This window comes from Balearica regulorum, chromosome 11, assembly GCF_011004875.1.
Source record: "Balearica regulorum gibbericeps isolate bBalReg1 chromosome 11, bBalReg1.pri, whole genome shotgun sequence".
NCBI classification, from domain to species: Eukaryota; Metazoa; Chordata; class Aves; order Gruiformes; family Gruidae; genus Balearica; species Balearica regulorum.
The window spans coordinates 8,470,933-8,485,131 of record NC_046194.1 but is presented as its reverse complement, the minus strand read 5'-3'; positions in this window follow the sequence as shown (position 1 = coordinate 8,485,131).

Sequence of the window (14,199 nt, the reverse complement as noted above, 5' to 3'; positions counted from 1 at the left end):
CATATTGTAACAAGTACATGCTTCAGTACATAGCAGCACACTCGGCTGTAGGCCAGAAACGCTTCATAAGTGAAATAATCCGGGACTTTGTGTCCCAATGACACAAGAAAAGCAAGGAAAATCTTCTTCAGGTCTAAATTTACTGTGCACATACCTTGAGTACATGGGTAGCCCAGCTAGGAGAATCAAGCACAGTACAAATAGCTGTCAAACATAATGGTAGTGGGTGTACTGTAAAAACCTATGTACAATCCCTCAGCAGAGTGCTTTGTAGAGCGGGACTGAAGGAGGACAGGACAGGTATACCATCATCTATTTCCAATTCCTTCCTTCAGTGTCCAGCCCAGGAGCTCATGGTTGCTCTGGGCATGACCGTGCAGTGCTATAGTTGTTCTTTTATTTTGAAACATGGGAGACAAGGATGAATCTGACTTCCTCATTTTGCTCTTCAGCCAATGCTGCCAGTGGTGAATAAAATGTGTTGCTAAATTAATAAGTCATAATGTTTTTGGGCTCAGGCCACTAAGCTGTCTCTCTCTGCTTTGCACGCGAGTATGGGAGATATGTTAGCCTGGGGATAGAGTAACAGCTCCAAAAGGCTGCAGTGAAATGCAATCTTGTTCTGACACAATGCAGCCAGTCAGGCCATCTGTGTGAAGGAGCACCCAAAAAGGTAACTGGCAAAGGCTGATAATCCCCAACTGAGCCTCGAAAACTCAAAGCACCCGGCCTAGCTGTGGGGGAGCTTACAATTTGCGAATTTGGGAGTTGTGACTGTGGCATTGAAGTTTTACAGCAATGGCAAGTGGTTAGGAAAAAGGATATTTAGTTTATATTTTTTGACTGGGTCCACTTTTAGTCCTGGGTCTTTCCCTGCTTCACCAAATCAGTGTGGGCATGTGGGTTAGCTAGAGCTGTCATGGAGCTGGTGTGGTCTGAGCATCCATCTGTGCAGACCTCTACTGCTCAAAGGAAAGGACGCCCTGGGTGTGCGGTGCCAGCCCTTCAGTGTCTTTGCCTCTGCAGGATTAAACGGTCAGAAAACTGACCCTGTGGAAGGGGTCCGAGGGTGCAGCTTCCTGCAGGCAAGGCCAGGTGGGTGGTGTGAGGTGTGGGTGGGATGGGGGACTGGTTAGAGATCCCCTCCCTGAGTGCAGCGAGCCGTTGGCTTGCCTCAGCTGTAATCCCACACTCACTTGTGCCACTGGCTTCCGTCCAGCCTTCCCCCTGGCTGGGGCTATCTATGCCTCACACCTCAGTTCCCACCACAATCCCAGAGACAAGGACTGGGTGAACCACTGACCAGCTGGGTCTGGTGCATGGGGTCCCAGAGCTGGAGAGAGGCCACGTGCTGTGCAGCCACCGAGGGTGTACAGCTGAGCAGGATATTTAGCTGCAAGAGGCTCTGTGCAGTGCAGCAAAACAGTCTTGCCTCCAAACATCCTATGCCCTTCGTTCCTCTCCTTGGCTAATGTCACTGTGAGGTTTTGATCTCCTTCTCTCTGGATGGAGAAGCTACAGCAAAGCAGGTTTCACCATGAGACTTCTCCACGTGCTGACTGACATCCCACCGTGCAAGGCTGCAGTGTTCATCGTCCAGGGAGTGCTTCTTGTGGAGATTAGCTCACAGGAGCAGAGCAGAGGAATGAGGGCCTGAAACTAAGAAAAAGTTAAATTTTTGAAAAATTAAATGAGGCTTATGAAGTTGTTAAAAAAAAATCCTACAGATAGGAGTGGGGACTGGCACAGAACAGCGAGATGTGACTCAGAGCTGGTGACAGAAGTGTTGCATCATCACCTCAATGAGATGTAGCTAGTGTCACCACTGTCTAGGGATGAGGATCAAAACAGACCCTATTGCTTTGTCTGTGCATCATTCTAGTATATAGGTTGTGATATGGGAAGGGTTGGTAGAACAGCACAGAGAGCATCTTTTAAATATTCAAAATAACTTTAAAAGAACAACTGTGTCTCAGAGCTAAATGCTTGGTGCCACCTGCAGAAATAGGTAACTATTCATGCCTGTTTGCTACTTTTCTGACAGCATTTCCACAGAGAAGTGGTACAAGCACAAAGCTATATTCTGCATTCAGATTTCATCCTGCTTCCATGGGACAATTTTCCTTAAAAGCCTTTGATGCAGTACAGCCCTTAAGAAACTATTCACTTAAACATACTGCATGGGTTAACACTAGAAATTAAATAAGGCACATGCCTGTGTGGAGCGACTAAATGTAGGATGCAGCACAGAAGGATGCTATGTAGCATCAGATCTGGAATTTATCTCCAGCAGGCTGTGGCAGAACAGAATAAATCAGGAATTATGAATGCTTCTTGTAGTGGAGGGTGCATCAACTGCAGACTTTGTTAAAGCTGGTGGTTCACTTACCACTGTGCTCTTGGAAACTGAATAGAACGACCAATTACCACCTATTTCTGTAATGGCAGCTAAGAGTCTTTGGTTTCCCAACCAAAGGTATGGGCTGCATGTCAAAGCTTGTACTTGCAAAGGGAAAGGCTAGAGGATTTGAGGCAAGCTGGACGGTTTGTGTGTCAGGGAGAAAAGGAGTCATCTAATGGACTCCTGAAATGACAGGACAGACTGTCTTGGCATAGCCCATGCTAATGACCCTCATTTGGAAATGGTGAATAGGGGAAGCCCTCCTTGGTTTTCTTCTTCTGTGTTCAAGAAAAAAAGGCTCAGTATTGTAAATATCTGAGTTGTGTCTTTAGCCTCTCATCCCAATGGCAACAATCCAGTGAGGCCCTGGTTATTACCTGCTATAAATCAACTGAACATAGACTTCTGACTCGAGCAGGGTCCCCTCCCCTTCAATTATCACTCCTTCTCATGTACAAACATTAAAGCAAAACTCAATTAGAAGTGAGCTGGGAGAGTGCAATTAAAAGCTAGCTCAGGCTCCCAAACGCCCTGAGCGGAGCAGATGTAACGTTCTGAGGGGCTGCAAAGGTACATCCCTTCAGCAGAGTTCAGATCGAGCTTTAGATTTAAGCATCTCCTGGGCCCCAAGAGTTTCAGGCACACTTTTGGCCGCGGCTGATCTCTGCCCAGAGCAGTGCCAGCCTGAATGAGGTGCTCCAGGAAGAGATGCTTCCTTGAGCGTTCCCGGAGGATGGGTTATACCAGGGTGGGGTCTGCTGGCAGGAATGGCCATCACATCAATATCACTAGCTGCTGATCATGACTTTTCTGGTTTGAGAAAGGGCATTTTACTGAACATGTAGTGAAGTCTCAGATTTAAGCCTTATTCTCCACAGCCTGAGCAAGGCCCTTGCCCTGAAATGGGTACGAGGTCACCCTTAGGAGTGCAGATCGTCATCTGCTGCACATAGCAGAGAGAGCGTGCAGTGTGAGCATACAGCACCTTGCACACTGGCATGTCTACAGTAAGCATAATCATGATGAAAAAATATATTAATTTTCTTTCTCTTCAAGCACTGCTGCTACAGCTGGTAAATCCCAAACTCCTTCTTTACCTAAAACCAGGGGGGGGTTTTTGTTGTTTTTTTTCTGCAATGATCTTCATGGGCACAGCACAGCTTGTTCTGCTGAATAGTTATAGGGTTTGGGCTTTCATGTATTAGAATTTGGTATCTCTTTACAGCAAAAATTAACTCTGTATTAGGACAGTTCTAGGTGATAATTAATGTAAACTAGTGTAGAAGAGTGCATCGAAAACCAGCATGTACTCTAGGCATCTGGGGAAAATACAACGATGGCAAAAATCTTTCATCCCTTAGGTCTGTTTTTCCTGCTTTGGTGAGATTGTTAATGTCAATATTATTTCAGAAGTATTTAAAAATATAATTCTGAATTATATTGAACAAGTTTAAATGTTCATAAATAAATATTTTTTTAACTACTAAAGTGCATCCTTTCTCTTGCCTCAAGACTTAACAGTAATTACACAACTGAAAATAGAATGATTCTGAGAAAGGGCTTGAGAAGATCTCTGGGGTGGTAGTATTGATTTTACAAACAGACAGTGCAATCCTGTTGCTATTTTTAATGGCCTGCCTCAGCTAAAAAAGGAAAAATATCAGAAGATATAGAAAATGTGAAGAGGAAGTACTGCTGAGTGAACCCAGAGGATTGCTCAGAGAGGAAATGAGTCAGGCAGTTGCTAAGTAAAGGCAGTTGCCTATTTACAGAGGAATTAAAAGAGTTAAAGGGGTGTCTTGAAATTCCCAATCTAAATTTTCTGAACAGAGTGCAGATGGCATGAGGATGCGCTTAGAATAGACACGTCTGGATCAAACCACTGAATGGCCTGGGGTTTGCCTTGTGCTATCCAAGATAAAAGAGTCAGCCACAGTCATGGGCAGGAGTCAGAAGCCACAGGACAAACCTGTTTCTACCCTCAGCAAACACTGGTGACGTGGGCACTGTTGGGAGCGTGGCCTGGCCATTGTGGGCAGGGAAGGAATCCCGCTGGCAGCCAGCCCTCCTGCTGACCACCCTGGGCCCCTTTTCCTTGCCTGATGGTGAGATACAGCTGAAGAACAACCAACACCTCTGGCCTTCATCCATCTGTCCATCCGTCCATCCATCCGTCCATCCATCCATCCATTCTACAACAGGGCACCATCTTCCTTCTCTCCCTTTGCAGATCACTTGCAGCTCCAGCCTGGAAACTTCTGGTGGTAAACTATAGGCATGGCTCATTTTTTCAGCTCGTGAAACGGGGAGGCACTGGGATCTGCTGGCACAGTTTGTATGTTTGACGCACACTATCTGTATGAAAGGGGTGACAAAGTCACCTGCATCTTCAAGGCCACAGAGCAACGTTTTCATCTACCAGGCTCTACCTCTGCATGACTGCTTTTCCTTCTCACCAGCTACATGTTGTTAACTAGCTGGAACGGAGACAAAACAAAAGCTCTTCCTCCCCCTCACATCTAGTGCCCATAATTAATGGGAAAAATACATTTCTCTCTGGTAAGCAAGAGACTAAGTAAAAAGACTCATGACATTGCTTGGTAATAAAATAAAATCTGGTAATAAATCCTAGCCTATAAGTCATGTTGTGGAGAAGGGTTGACTCTTAGCAGCTCCGTCTGTCCTGGGGGAACCAAAGGCCGATGTGACAGTGTGCTGTGCTGATAGCTGGTGACAATCCCTGTGCTTTGGGTCCCTGACTGCACGGCCAGGTCTAGTGGAAGCAGAGGGAGAAATTTATAGCCACTTAGGTGAGATGTGAACCTCATCCTACTGTGTTTAACTGCGAAGATTTTACAGGGCTTTAGTTCATGACTAGTGAAAATGTTTTTATCACTTTAAGAAGTTCCCCAGCCACAGGGAATGAGAAAAGCAGCAATGATGTGATACACTGAATTCAGGCTGTGGAAAAAATCTCGGCTATGACACTTATCTATTTGAGTTTCTGTGTCATCTGGACTTTCCTAGCAGAATAGTTCACATAGTTCAGGCAGCTCCGACTCCCCAGCTGGATGCAGTGGCTACGGAGGAAATCCTGCCGCTGATGTGCTGCTCTCTTCCACATCTGCAGGGCTATTATGGAACACGATTTCTTCCTATTGCTTTTGTCTGGTTTTGGCCCCAGCTGGCTGTCTGAAATACTTAGTCTGTTATCACTGCTGAACCGCCCAATTTTGGTAGCTCTTGGGGTAACTGGAGCTTTCATATTTTTTACTAGCAGCATCATGTAGAAATCCTTGAGTTATAAACAATAAGTTTCCAGCCTTTAGGTAACTTCTAAATGTAGGTGCATGTGTTGGGAAACTTGGGATCAGGGGTTTCCTCCATGCACATGCATTGAGGGAATCTGCAAATGTGGGAGGATTTAGGAATCCCTGTTTGGGAATACCACTGGTCAGGAATCCCCCTCTGCACAGTTGATGGAGCAGACTGAACAAAAGGGGCAGGAGGGAAAGTCCTGTTGCACATGGGGAGGAACAGCCAGACAGTGGGTCCGGGGCATCTTTCAAATTCAAATGATCCAATGCAAAATTTAGAGCAGGGGATCCTTTTTCCTGAAACCACAACCACCAGGCATGAAAAAATCAAAGAGAAGAATCAGACCTCAGTAACTTGAAGGAAGCTCCTTCCACAGACTACTATGGAGGTCTCTGTCTTTCTGAACTCCTGCCTGGACAGTGGTGTTAGGCTCTGATGAAACACGAGTATCACTAAGATTTTACCAAAGAAGCAGGGTTTTAAAGTGCAACCTGGCACAGATTAAAGGCACGGGGCCAAATCTCTGGTTTGTAATTTTGGTGGTCTTGTGCAAGAGGGACTCTGTCTCACTGGCACAAATGATTTTAAAGGTAACTAAGAAATATCTGAGCCCAGCTTACAGTTCTTACTTTTCTTCCAGAAGGTATTTGTGGCTTGTAGAAGAATGGCAGTGGAAATTATTAACCACAGGACAGTATTCTTGTTATGTTTGGTTTTCTGGTTTTGTTCCTGCACTGTATGTGTGCCCAGGATCTGGACAGCAGCATAATTAAAAAGGAGCTGAAGGAGAGGTGGAGGGCTAACTGATGCTGCAGATCAGCCCTCCTGTTCTGCAGATGGATTACGGCGTGCCGTGAGCCGTGCTTAACAGCCTTTTCAGTCTCTCGGGCTCATACATTAAGCAGTAATGCGTAGCTGACAGGGACGCAATCCATGTCTCGTTCCAGCATGTGTCAGCTTGGCACATGTTACCTTCTGCAGGACTGTGTGTGTCTGGCTGGGCTCTGAGCTCATGCTGCTGCAAACCTCGAGGAGATGAGCTTACATCACCCTCGGAGGACAGCAATCAAACCTGAGCAAAATTCATTCCCTGCTTCTTGCAATTCTACTCTTTCTTTATCATGCTGCTTTTGAAAAATAAGCAGCTTTCTTCTTTTTATGCTGCTTTTACTCTTGCTTCAATGACAGCATTTTCTTTGCAAGAGCCACCTGCTGTGTGCCCAGTTACAGGGCCATCAGCAAAATTTGTGTGGGGCAACAGTGACATCCAGTGGCCCCAAGTCAGGCCATGGTTTGCAAACATTTGCATGTGTCAGTGCCAGGTGTCTTTATTCGTACCGCGTCGTAGAGACAAGCCAGGTTTACCCAGGTCATTTTAGAATCTGTCTTTTCATTTTTGCTACAAATCTCTCAATCTTTTAAACTCCCACCACAGCCACTCATATCTACCTCCGCTTTCCTTCTCTTTCCTCTTTCATTACTTAAATGTCCCACAGTGTGAGTCTAATATGATATTAACCTCTCAAGCCATAAAGGTTCTGTTCCAAAGACTCATAACATCAAATTACTTTGAAGGCAATTTTCATAATCCATAATTCCAGAGGACTAGGAGGTGACACTACTAATAAAATCAGTTATGAGATTGATATTGTAATTTGTGTCCATCTCCATGGTGCAGTCACTCTGGGGCCATTAAGCCAGAGAGTGACGTGTAGGTGCATTGCATGGAAATAGCACTTTCCATCCCAGGAATTACGTGTTGTGGTTGTAACAGCAGCAGCAGACTGGGTCGATGAACTACCTGCTAGGTGCTGCAGAGACATCCATGCGTTGTGTAGAAGGTTCTCTGCTTAATTTCCTGTGAGAAATGTTGATGAGGCTTGATCCTTAGGGGTAATGCAATGTTTTTGGCAGGTGAAAGGCCAGGGCTGACCCACTCCAGCTGAGAGGGATCCGTCAGGAACTCACATGAGATGCAGTGGGCTGTGCCATGTCCCTGGCTCAGATGTCTGGAAAGGTGCTTGGCTGAGGGGGGAGGAATAGCCCTGAGCAAAGTGCCTGGACATCAGCTGGAGATCCCCTATGCTGGGGGACCTGGGAGGATTTCAGAGGTGGACCAGGACCAAGAATAGCTGCAAAACAGATGTCCAGATGCAATTTTTACAGCTGTGTCTTTTGAGGTCAAGGAGAAAAAATGAGCAGATTAAGGGCTGCTAAGAGCAAACAGGTACTGCTCATGTGTGGTTACGTGTGATGGCATGTGTAGGCAGCTGCACACTGCACCCAGTGCTCCAGCTGTAACACCTGGTGAGCAAAGTGGTAGTAGCATCTCAGCAATTGCATGGCTGGATGTGAGTGGAGAAACAAGGACATATTTTCACCCAGTGAGGGTTGCACAGTCCTTCAAAAGCCCATGCCCAGGGAACTCTGCCGCAACAGCAGAACTGCGTCACACCGGGAAGTGGAAGAGAGCGGCCGTGATCCTGCTGAACACCATGTTCTGGAAGTTCACCCAGCGCTTCTGCCCTGTAGAAAGGCAACGCGAGGTGATGGCAGAGCAGACTGCGATAAACAAGGTGCAAAATGTTCGCTGACTCTGGGTTTCTTTCAGGAACCATCGATAACTACTCTAGGGGGGAACAGGATTTTGATTTCATTAACATTTCTACTATTTCTCGTGTTGAAACATAACCAAGAAAGAAAAAGGAAAACATATTTAAGAACATGTTCTTTCGGGTCACTCAAAATCCTTGTTCCAATTTGAATTTTAAAAGTATAAATCTTTTAAAATAAAAAAAGAGAATGTAGAAAATTTGATATTTTTTTTCCTTCTAAAAATACCTGCTTGGGTTATTTTGACAGAACAATATGTCATTCTAGAGTCAGCCTATAGGAAAGGACTCAAGTAAATCTGAAGGTTGTATTCTTTAAGTTGTATTTCTTGAACGCCTACAACTTCATAAGGATTTTACCCAGGCATCTAAAATACCTACTACAGGATTCAATAAATCATGGTCAAAAAGGTTTTCTCCTAGCTTTGAAGTTAGAAAGAAATGAAAAAAGTCAATTTTGTATTAAAACCAATTTGTAACCTAGAAGTTTGTATGGGCTAGCTGTCATCTGTCCCAGAAAATACTCTGTAATATTTACATTTTCAAGGTTTTTAAAAGAGAAGATTAGCACCCTGCTAATCTTTTCCTGCCCTTATTTAGTGAACTAATCTAATCTTTTACAATGGAATTTGCAGGATTACGGTTTATGATCAAGCATGTTATTTAGAGATCAGTGTCCAGAGGGCAGTTCCAGCCCTCCCTTTGCTCCGCCAGCCGCCCCGTGCTGCAAGGTCTCCGTACTGCGTGGCCGTGGAAGGCGCCCTGATGCTTCTGTCCTGGAGAAAAAGAATAACAATTGTTTGCTGAAACTTAACACCGGATCCCTTTGCTGTCAAATATTTTATACTGTTTATTTTGAACAACAGTGGTCTGAATGTTTCAAAGGATATGTGTGTTGGTTTTTAACTCTTTTTTAACGGCGCGTTATCTCAGGGGAGCTGTGCAGAGCTGGGTAGGTCCGTTGACTAGAAAATGTGGAAAATATCTGCACAGGCTCTGTGCTTTCAGCACTCAATCAGTGACAACTGAAGTAAATAACAAAAGCTGAGGAAATGCAAAAATACACCCGTTATTATGCACGTTGTAGTGTAGAGACCAAATTTAAATGTCCAGAGATATAAAGAAAGCTCAGTCCGATTGAGAGCTAAACATCCTCTAAATAACCTTCGCTGATGCATCATGCAGGACTGAAGTGTTCTCAAAAGGGAGCCTTTTAGTTAAAAATTATTCAGGAAGGTCTTGGGAGGATGACAACCCGTGAGGCCAGAAGGTTTAATAGAAACTGTAAGCAGCTGTTAAAGGCACAAATATATGAATCTTTTTGTTTTGTTTTAGAATAAAAATGGCTGGTTGAAAAACATCCTGAAGAGTCAGCCACCCACATTCTTCCTCCGAAGAATCAAAGATTCCCAGCTCACAGGCTTTGAGATGTAATTACAGTATGAGGAGGTTTGGGAGAGCTGAAAAGTCACCATAGCAACCTCCTGGCAAAAATCTTCGCACATCCAAAGTAAAGTAAAATTTCTTTTTATCTGAATGGCCCCAGAGAGTCTGAATGTTTTCTGTCTTCATTTTCTGCTTCTCTTCGTTTCATTGTATTCCTTAATCACAGAGTTTTTTCCTGCTCTAAGTGTCCTCCTCCAAAACTTCCCAGGAAAGTTTTGACCAGAAGTGGATGCAGGATGCTGGTTATTAGATCAGGCTCTGCCTGTGACTTAGCATTAAAGAGGAGATGCCCTCACGTGGCCTTCCAGACCCTTTGCAATAATCTCTAGCAAAGCTGATAAACAATTTGTGTTAAATAATTAAAAACACCAAACTAAACTGAAAAACAGGGAAACAGAGAAGAAGATGGAGGAGGTGGAGAAAGAGGACAGATAGACCTTCTTAATAGTTGCTCTGAAGTTGCAGTAAAAACTCCTTCCATACCATGATGCCATGATACTGGTTTAACAGGTTCAAAAAGTTGACAGGTACAAAAAAGATGACTTCTGACAAAAAGATGACTTCTGAAGGATCCTTCAGTGTCCTGTTCAGTCCCATGCTTGAAGAAGGGTTTTCCATGCAAGACTTTATGTGAATACTAGAAACTGTGGAGCATGGATTCGATGAGACAAACAGTGCATGCCTAACAATTTCCATGCTCTTGCCACGAGAGAGAGAACAAAACCTGCTGGCTGAGGCTGGTGGGTGGCAGGAGGGTCCTCGGCCGCAGCTGTGAGAGGGTCTGTGCTGGTGCGCAGTGAGAAGACAAGGCGGGAGAGGAGTTCCTGAGAGATGGGGCAGTTTGGCTCAGGGGTGCTGGAGTGGTGTTTAGGGGAGAAACCTGAAGTCTGGTGTCTTTATACAGGAGTAAGCGAGAGGAGGAGACAGATTTGTCAGGAGGAAGGTGAAGATGCATGACTAGATTATTTAGGGAAGCGGAAGAAAGGGACACTTCCATCCTGTTTGGCGACTAAAGTGTCAGGAGGAGCAGGGTGACCTGCAGTGTTAAGCAGCCTTGGGAGGTTCAGGCTCTCTCCAGTTCCTCTTATGTCCCTAACCAGATCCAGTTAGGGAGCTGAACGGCTGGGAGCCACTGGGATCGCACTCCTGCAGGAGACAGGAGCAAGCCCTCCAGGACTCTGTGCAAAACATTTCATCTCTCTTGAGCTAACTCACAAAATTGAAGAGTTAACCTCTAGCTAGCCAAAATGACCATCCTTTCCTGGTCCCACTCCCTCCTTGATCTCAACTCATAAAGTCTTTCTTAGTAGCACACAATATTTAATATTTTTTTAACTTGACAGTGACTGATTAATATCTTTTGGGACGGAAGAATGATACTGGTTGATCTTTATGTTATAGTGCTATATACTACAAATAGAGGCAGAAAGCTGTTGTGGGAAAATTACAACTTAGGTTCTTTAGTGCAGTCACTTTTGTATCAGAAACAAGCGGAACACTTCAGTTCTGTTGTTTCTTTCTAATTTGAGTTTGATAATGCTCCATGTTCTGGACTTTGTTCTGGACAAAACTTAATACAACCCTGTGACGTACCACAGGCTGGGAGCATAATGATTTGTTTTTTAAATGTTATTGCAAAAGTCAACAAATCATTGCTGGAGTAATAAAGGAGAAGGTTGGGAACAGAGATTTGTTGTCACAGCAGGTTTTCCAGTACCTAAGAAATGCAGTTTCAGAACAGAAATCACTTGCTCTTCATTACCTGATCTACTGAAAACATCACAACATCCCACCTGATTTTCTCTTCATATTTCTCTTCATCAGTGTTTTGGCATCTGATGGAAGAAACAGCGTGGAATGGCAAAAATCTGCCTTGATTTCTGTGCTACACAGGGAGGTGAGTTTTTGAGCTGCACCTTTTAATGACTATGGTGTTTTTAGGAGAAAGTATGAATCACATGAAATATGTAAAAAGTCTTGTTTAGGTACCACAAACTGAAAACATAATGATTTGTTCCTTAAATGTTACTGCAAAAGTCAGCAAATCATTGCCGGAGTAATAAAGAAGAAGGTTGGGAAGGTTGTCACAGCAGTAAATGGAAAACTGGATGAAATTTCCTAACCTTACAAGTTTTGTAAAGTGCAGTTTTAAAAGGAAATTGAGACAGTTGCTATTAGCCTCGTTTTAAAATAATTTTCTAATGTTTATTTTACATGTCTGGACACAAAGGGACAATTTCCATTTTGCCAGTGGTCCGAGTGTAATAACCCTTCGTGGGGAGCCCCAGGCGAGGGCTGTGTCTGATGTGAAGCCAGGAGACTCCACTGAACTTGGCCGACTCAGGCAATCTGAGGATCTAGTCCATCCCTTACAGCCATTTTATATACGCCATTATTCGTTGAAGACTTAATCCAGTGTGGTCCTAAACCAAGAATAAGCCTTTGCCTTTGATGCCCGGTGAAGCGAGTGGAGAAAGCAGAGCACGGCAGGGGAGCGTGCAGGGCACTAGGGGTGAGACCGGGGCTCTCGGGCATCGAGGCTGCTTGTCCGCGCAGTTGCTTTGGTTTCACTATGGTCATCTTTGAAGCAAATGTAATCAAAATGAAGCACAAAATAGGACAAAGTCCTTCCAATTTAGAGTGGCACATTTGGATTTTGCTTTAAGTGTTCAGTGTATGTTTATACCCCGGAATTAGCCTTTCCCCAATTACAAGTATGTTCTCAGGGCTCAATTAAACTGATGAAAGTTTGTTTGAAGACAAAGCCCAGCGGTGAGAACGAATACTTTGTTTGACCGTGCTGTCTGTGAGCAGCCTTGTGTCCTGCTTCTCCATGTGCCTCTTGCCCAGCCTGCTGCTCTCCGGTCTCCCATCCCAGTCTCCCATCCCACGGGAGTCTGTGGGGTACAGCAGTGGGTCAGCACACCCAGTGTGACCTCACCAGTAGGGCTTTCTCTTCTTGTTTTCCCCACATTTGTAGGAACTTCACCACTTCAGACGTGGACTCCTTTTGTCAAAGCACATTGAAAGTTGCTAACAGGTTTGCAGAGTTGTTACAGATGGACAAAATATGCACAGAGAGTGTGATTGTGTAAACCTCATCTCTTTTGGAAACCCGCAGAAACCAGAGGGTTTGTATAGCTGTGACCTTTACAGAGGTGACTGATCTAGTGACTCAGCTTGGTCACGGGGAGGGAGGACTTCTGGGCTCCTGTGCTGTGAATGCCATTTCAGCAAACCGCAGAAAGCAGTTTGAATTTCTCAGCCGAGTGTGTGGTAAGGGAGCAATCACCAACATCTTTCTTTCAGAACATGCCTAAAGAATGAAGAGGTTCACACGTGGCCCTGGACACCACTCTTCTCACAAGGCTCTTTGCATCTTGATGGTTGCTGCTCATCTCTCCCTCCTGGCAGGTACAGTAATTCCCCTCAGGATTAACCCTAGGGATGGTGCTGCCAGTGGGCTCTGGGCATCCCTCAGCCCAGGGCATGTCTGCTGGTCTCCTGGTTTGTGCACACACAGTATATCTATTGATTCTATGATCTATATAGGAGCCCACTTTCCTCTCGTTCCGCCCCAGTGCAATAGTTATTCTTGCTCTGGATCTCCCTTCTCACTGCAACTGGTGCTGGGTCCTTGTCTATCCTGAGCATATGTTGGCCTGCAGACCTGCGGGTCTGGGCATGATGCACACCCTCTCCTGGGATGCTGGTTCAGTCTGGGCTGCAGATGAGTCAGTAGAAATGAGAAAATATGGCAAGGAGTGAAATGTCAGGTTTTGGTTGCATCACGACTGCTGTCCACGTTTGGAGGTGAAAAGCCTCTTGGTTTTGTCATTATTCACTTCTTTCCTTCCTGGGTGTCTTTGGCCCCTGTAAAATAAGAGCTGTGCATTTACTCACTTCGTGGTGTTCTGGGAAAAGCACAAAGCTACTGGCAAGAAGTAAATTCCCCAGTAATAATTCCGGCCCTGAGTCTAACACAGTAAGCTGTGCTTCATGAACACACTCAACACCCTTTTGCTGCACTGTAAAACAATAATTAGTTCTATGTTGGTTTTTGTATTTCTTTCTTTGACTTCTCCTCAAGAACAAACAGGGCACAGAGATAATTCATGTTCTAAAATGCACCCTGTTGCACTGGGGTCACTTCCAGCACATAGTGCCATCAAGGGAAAAATGAGCTCTTTCCAAGTAAAGCCTTCATAATAAAACCACTGAATGCCTAGGTCTTGCCAAATTTACCCACTTTCTCTGAGCTTTGGACAGAGGCTCCTAGTATATCTGCTATAAGACACTGGTGCTCTGGTCACTAGTGGAATGGGTGCCAGCTCTCCCAGTCGTACATCCCACAGGTATTCCCATCTCTTGGACAAACGCATGGGAACTGGCTTCTTCAAAAGGGTTTTTGGGCCCTGCTGG